We start from the raw sequence: 6,703 nt of genomic DNA, 5'->3' as shown, positions 1-6,703 counted from the left end.
AATGAGCTTGCATGCTGAGAAGAGAGGTGGGTGATAGGCAAGGCTTGCTATGTGTCAAATACCTGACCTCTGCAAGATGAATTATGTTTATTTTATAAAGGCCAATGGTTTAGCCTTTGCCTAAGTGAATCAATTATGACTACTCATTTTAGTTCAGAAAAAAAAATGGTAACTCATATCTAGTTATTTCAAATTGATGTCATATTCATATGCTCACTCTTTAATAACAAATATGTGAAGAGCAGTACATATTTTTGACTGCATTGCTACAGCTGCATATACTTTTACCAGTAGAAGATAATACCTGAGGTTAGCACAAATTTTCCAAAGGTTTAAATAATTCTGTAGTATCTAGTGCATATTTATATTTTCTTATTTACTTACATTGTATGTTTTCTGTAGCTGCCACATCAAATTACCACAGATTTAGCAGTTTAAAACAATACAGATTTATCATCTCGCAGTGCTATAGGTCAGATATCTGACCCAGATCTTACGGAGCCAAAATAAAGATGCTAGGGGTCCATTCCAGGCTGTTGGCTCTAGGAGAAAAGCCATTTCCTTTTCTTTTCCAGCTTCTAGAAGATGCCAGTATTCCGTGGCTCTTCCTCTTCTTCCCCCATCTTTTAAGCCAGGAACAGCTGGTCAAGTTTTTCTCATATTGTACCAACCTACTTCCCTCTAAGGACCCATCTAAATAATTTCCCAATTATAAAAGTCAACTGATTAGTAACCTTAATTCCACCTATAATTTTTATTCTCTTTTACTATGTAACCTAACCTAAGTTTCAGAAATTAGAATGTAGATACTTTGGGGTACGTGGTGGAGGGCAATTATTCTTCTTGCTATATACCTGAATGGCAAAAATGTGACTACATTTTTATACTTTGTTTCTGAGAAAATTGTGTTTCTAAGAAGTGAAATAGCTTTGGCATTTTCTGAGTCAAATGCAGATATTTAAACAATAATGTAAAAGTTTTTCCCTAAATTACCTTGCCCAAAACTTCAAATTTGTTTTGAGTGTGTTCTTGCTTTTGCTAACCTCTTTGCTGACCTTTTTACTTTTGAAGAAATCTTTTCCTAGTTAAAAAGTTGCACTCTGGTGTTTTACCTGTTCACTCAATAGAGTGTCTAGTGAGAAAAATGTTTCAAAGGATCGAGGATGGGAATCACTTTCAGCAACATAAAAGACAATACAGGCGGTCACCAGGTTGCAAACATCAGACTTACAGACAACTTGTACTTTGCTTTACAAAAAAAAAAAAAAAACCCTCATTGCCGTGGAGGCAGATCCAACTCATAGCAACCCCTCCTTGGCTTTCCAAGGCAGTATCATTACAGAAGCAGATTGCTCTATCTTCCTTCTGAGGAGTGGCTGGTGGTTTTGACATCAGCCTTCTGGTTAGCAGTCAAGTACCTTAGGCACTACACCACCAGACCTCCTACTTGCCCTTTAATGTTATGCCCTCACTTTGACATGATTGAACCAATCCCTACTTGCAATAAATTTTCATCACAATCACCTTCACTTGCTGCACATGCAACTTTTAAATCATTGAAAAGGCTTCAAGTCTTTTCTTGTACTAACCCAATGCAACCCACTGCTGTCAAGTTGATTCCAACTCATAGTGATGTCCATCACGTTCCCAAGGCTATAAATCTTTATGCAAGTTCATTGCCTCATCTCCCTCCTGTGGAACAACTGGTGTGTTAGAATTTCATACTTTTTGGTTAGCAACCCAATGCCTTAACCACAATGTCACTAGAGTTCTGTTCTCTTGGAGTAAAAAAAAAAAACTGCCATCAAGTTGGATCTGACTCATAGTGACCCCTCCTTGGGTTTCTGAGGCAGTATCACTACGGAAGTAGATTGCTCAATCTTCCTGCCAAGGAGTGGCAGGTAGGTTTGAATCACCAGCCTTCTGGTTAGCAGTCAAATGCCTTAGGCACTATGCCACCAGAGCTTCTCTTCGACTAAAGTAAGGCTAAATAAGAACTGTGTGCAATGTTCTGACTTAAGTACAAACTTCACTTAAAGATACACTTAGTAACTGATCCCATGTGTAACTCAGAGACTGCCTGTATTTATGCTAACAGAAATTTACTCACTATTTTAGAGTTACCAGAGCCTCTCTATCTATTTAAGATACAAAATCCATCAAGTAAATCCTGAGTAAACACCTCAACCTTCATTCCATTCTCTGGCTATGGACAGGGGCAGTGATTTTCACAGCAAGGTAATGGATAGAAATTAAAAGTGCATTGGAAGTGACAGTGTGGATTGAGAAGACTCCAAGGACAGCAAATTGTGAGGCCTGGTAGGTTTAACTGATACTAGAGAAAACCATGCAACACAGACAGACTGCATAATTCCCCATATTACCTGAGCCCTCAAAGCTATCCGAAATCTCTTGTATATTTTCTTAATAAGTTTTATTTCCCATTTTCCATGAAAGGACTTTATATGTTTTCCTTTTTCCTCAAACTTCCAAATCCACTATATCCCCTTTCACTCATGATAGATAGCTTTTGGCTTCTACTTCAAAGATTAAAAAGGGTCAGCAGCTTTGGATTCAAATTTACTTACTGCTATCTAAGGTAAAACTTTTATGTATCCGCATACATTGTTTTCTTCTTCTTTACTATTGAATTGGAGGAGGTACCATCTCCTTTATCTGGTGATATTGTCTCTACCACTCTCCTTTCCTGAGCGTATGTTCTATTTTTTGTGTCCATTTATCTCTATCTTCTATCTTTTCTTCTCAACTGGATCTTTCCCATCAACATTTAAACATGCTTGTCTCTCCTAAAGGAGCCCTGGCAGGGCAGTGGGTAAGCTCTCACTGGTGACTGAAAAGTTGATGGTTGGAATCCACCAGCAGCTCCGTGGCAGCAAGAAAGTCTGCTTCCATAAATATCACAGCCTTGAAAACCTTAATGGTTGTTATATTCTGTTCTATTGGGTCTCTGTGAGTTGAAATCATCTCACCGGCCATTTTTTTTTTTTTTTTTCTCTCTTCTAACTTAAAAACAAAATACCTTTGCTCCCCATGCTCCCATTTTGCCACACCCTTCTACCTTGTTGTTTTGTTGTTAGGTGCTGTCGAGTTGGCTCCTACTCATAGTGACCCTGTGTGCAACAGAATGAAACACTACCCAGTCCTGCACCAGCCTCACTATCCTTGCTATACCTGAGCCCATTGTTACAGCCATTGTATCAATACATCTCATTGAGGGCCTTTCTCGCTGACCCTCCACTTTACCGAGCATGATATTCTTCTCCAGGGAATGTTCCCTTCTGACAACATGACCAAAGTAGGTGAGTCAAAGTCTGGCCATTCTGGCTTCCAAGGAACATTCTGGCTGCACTTCCTCCAGGACAGATTTCTTCATTCTTCAGGCAGTCCATGGGACTTTCACCTCACTCTCTACGCAGAGTCAAAAATGTTAAAGCGTTGTCTACCCTTTGTCTTTACTCCCTCATATGCCCCATTCACTTATTTTAACTTTTATCACCAACACACTATTGTAATCCCATTATAATCAGTAATAATCTCCTTTTTATTAAATCCAATTACTATTAAATTACAATTACTTCACACATTCATTTGTTACCTCTCCTAGTTCTCTGCAGCACTTGACCGAGATGGCAACTCCCTTCTTAATACTTTGTCTTCTATTAACTTCTGGTTTTCTTTATGCCTGATGGCAATTTCTTTCATTTTTTTTTCCCTCAGATGTCTAAACTTTGGCCTATTTCTTAAATATTGGTGATCTTTATGATTATGTCTAAGAGTGTCTTTTTTTTCTTCCATTCTATGTTCTCCCTTCATAATCTTTCATATATGCATGACTTGAACTACCATCTAAGACTTTTGACTTTAAATTACTTCTACAGGTCTCTCCTGAGATCTCTGATATACTCAAGGGTACTTCTTCAAGTGGCTCTCCCACTTTCATATAAAAATTCAATGCGTCCAAATTTGAAACTTCCTCTCTTCATTATCTTTGAGCATAGTGATACATTCATGTGTCCTGTGAGACTTTTCACTCTTCCCTTTTCCTCATCTTCCACATTTAATCAATCAATCACTAAGTCCTACATTCTTTGGATTTTACTTTTCAATAAGTCCTTCTTTTGTCTATATATCACCATTTTAATACCTCTTCCTGATTTTAAACCATTATGGCAAGGATTTCTGCAATAATTTCTTTTACCATTCTCATCCCTTCCAATCTATTCTACACATAAAAGCTCTTTGTATAATTTTTAATGTTTCCCTGTTTCTCTTTGTTTAAAGAACACAATTGTTATCAGAGTTTATAAGTCCCTAGTTGATCTACCCCTTCTGAATATGATCCAGAATTTCCTTGCAGCTACATCTTTATGTAACCCTCATACAAATGTCTATAGCACCCTGTACATCCCTTGTAATGCCACCTATTTTTCTTTCTTATTACCCAACTAAACTGATATCCATATGAAAATTAATCTTTATTCACCATTATATATATAGCATCCAGGATAATGGTCAATAAATAGTTGAATGATTAAGCTCTTTTGTCTTTTTGGATGGCTAAACTTTCTGACACAAAAGAGCTCTGGTGGTGCAGTAGTTAAGGCATTTGGACGCTAACCAAAATGTCAGCAGTTCAAAACCACGAGCCACTCCAAGAAGAAAGATTGGGTAATATGTTTTTGTAAAGATTTGCAGCCTTGGAAACCTGTGGGCCAGTTCTACTCTGTAATATGGTTGCTATGAATTAGAATGAACTTCAAGGAAACAGGGTTTTTTAAATTTTTTTTCACTATGATAAAATTTTATCTTAAAGAAAATCTTACTGCCATCCAGTCGGATCAGACTCATAGCGACCCCTCCTTGGTTTCTGAGGCGGTATCACTACCAATAGTAGATTGCCCAACCTTCCTTCTGAGGCGTGGCTGGTGGGTTTGAACTGCCACCCTTCTGGTAAGCAGTCAAATGCCTTAGGCACTACACCACCAGAGCTCCTAGGACAAATCTATTCCCTCAAAGAGATTATAGCTCTGTTGATCCAAACAGGAGTTTCCTGTATTGATATCTGAACTCAAAAGTTGTTCTAGAGAAAGGCCTAGTTGATCACTGACATTGGAGTTTAAATGAAGACAAAATCTAGCTTTTCTCTGTCCTCCTGTCCTCATATTTGTTTGCCATCCCTTGGAAGTTAGTTGTTCGAGTCTTTTTTTTTAAGTCCTTCAGGATTTGTATTTGTAAAATTTTTATTTTAATAAAAATTATAAATGTTCATGGTTTAAGAAGTCAGATAGTTCCCCAGCCTCTCAACCTATTTCTGACTCTCTAGAATATTTTTGATGAAAACTTTATCTGTAACATGGCTACTCTGTTACTTTTTGAAATCTTGTTTCTATTGACTTCCCACCATGGAAGAGAAGTACTATCCCATATAGACACCACCAGCACACATATGTACATGCCCTTTCCTCCTTCTCCCCAGTAGAATTGTATTATAATTTGGGTTAAATCAATACTCAGAGTTTATATAAACTCTAGTCACAACCCAGTCTTAGAGTAGACTCTAATAACTTTCCCTTCTTGCATATTTTTGTTTGTTTGTTTTCCTGAAATTAATAGTTATCTTGTTTTCAAATTTGCTTGTTTTCCTAGATACCTATGACTAGTTCAACCCTAAACTCTCCACCAATTTTCTAAATCTCCTCTTTAATTTTTGTTGTTGTTGTTGTTGTGTACCGTCGAGTGGGCCTCGACTCATAGTGATCCCTCCTTGAGTTTCTGAGGCAGTATCATTATGGAAGTAGATTGCCCAACCTTCCTTCCGAGGAGCATCAGTTTGAAGAAATATGGAGATTTTCTGCCTACTCCAATCTACATGTTTTCCTCCCTACTCTCAGTGCAGAACCTTTGTCCTGGCATTTCTTCTATCACCGTAGAGATTCCTTTCCTGTCTATTCTTTCTCTGTATGTACCTTGATAGCATATAGGAATCACCTAGAGGATTTTTTAAAATTTTTATGCCTACGCTCTGGTGGTGTAGTGCCTCAGGCATTTGACTGCTAACCAGAAGGTGGATGGTTCAAACCCAACAGCCACTCAAAGGAAGAAAGATTGGGCAATCTACTTCCATAGATATACTGCCTTGGAAGCCCAAGAAGGGGTCGTTATGAGTCAAATCAACTTGACAGCAGTGAGTTCTTTGAAGCTTCAACTCAGACCTGTTAGTTCAGAATGTTTGGAGGTGGGACACAAGGATCAATAATTTTTTAAAATTTCATATTGTGATTTGGATGAAATTTTATAGAGCAGATTCATTTTTCATTCAACATTTCATATACATTTTGTTTGGTGACATTGATTAAAATCCCCACAATATAACAGCTCTCTTCCTACTTCCTGCCTGTGGTTACCTTTTCCCTGTGTCCTTGCCTATGTATTCCTAGTCTCTGAGCTTTCTCCCTGTGCAAAGCTGATCTCTTGTGGTAATGGTTCTAAGGAGTGTACCTCCCAGGTGAAATTATTCAGGTCATAGGCCTGTCTATTGTTTAGCTAAATGTTAAGGCACAGGAGTGAGTTCAATTCTAGGCCTGAAGAGTGACTAGAGGCCATAGTTTTGGGATTTCACCAGTCTCTATTAGACCAGTAAACCTGTTTGTTTGTTTGTTTTCCTTTTATTCCTTTTTTTTTT

The sequence above is a fragment of the Orycteropus afer genome, unplaced genomic scaffold, assembly GCF_000298275.1.
Source record: "Orycteropus afer afer isolate SDZICR_OR568_19922 unplaced genomic scaffold, OryAfe1.0 scaffold00109, whole genome shotgun sequence".
NCBI classification, from domain to species: Eukaryota; Metazoa; Chordata; class Mammalia; order Tubulidentata; family Orycteropodidae; genus Orycteropus; species Orycteropus afer.
This window is presented reverse-complemented; position numbering follows the sequence as displayed.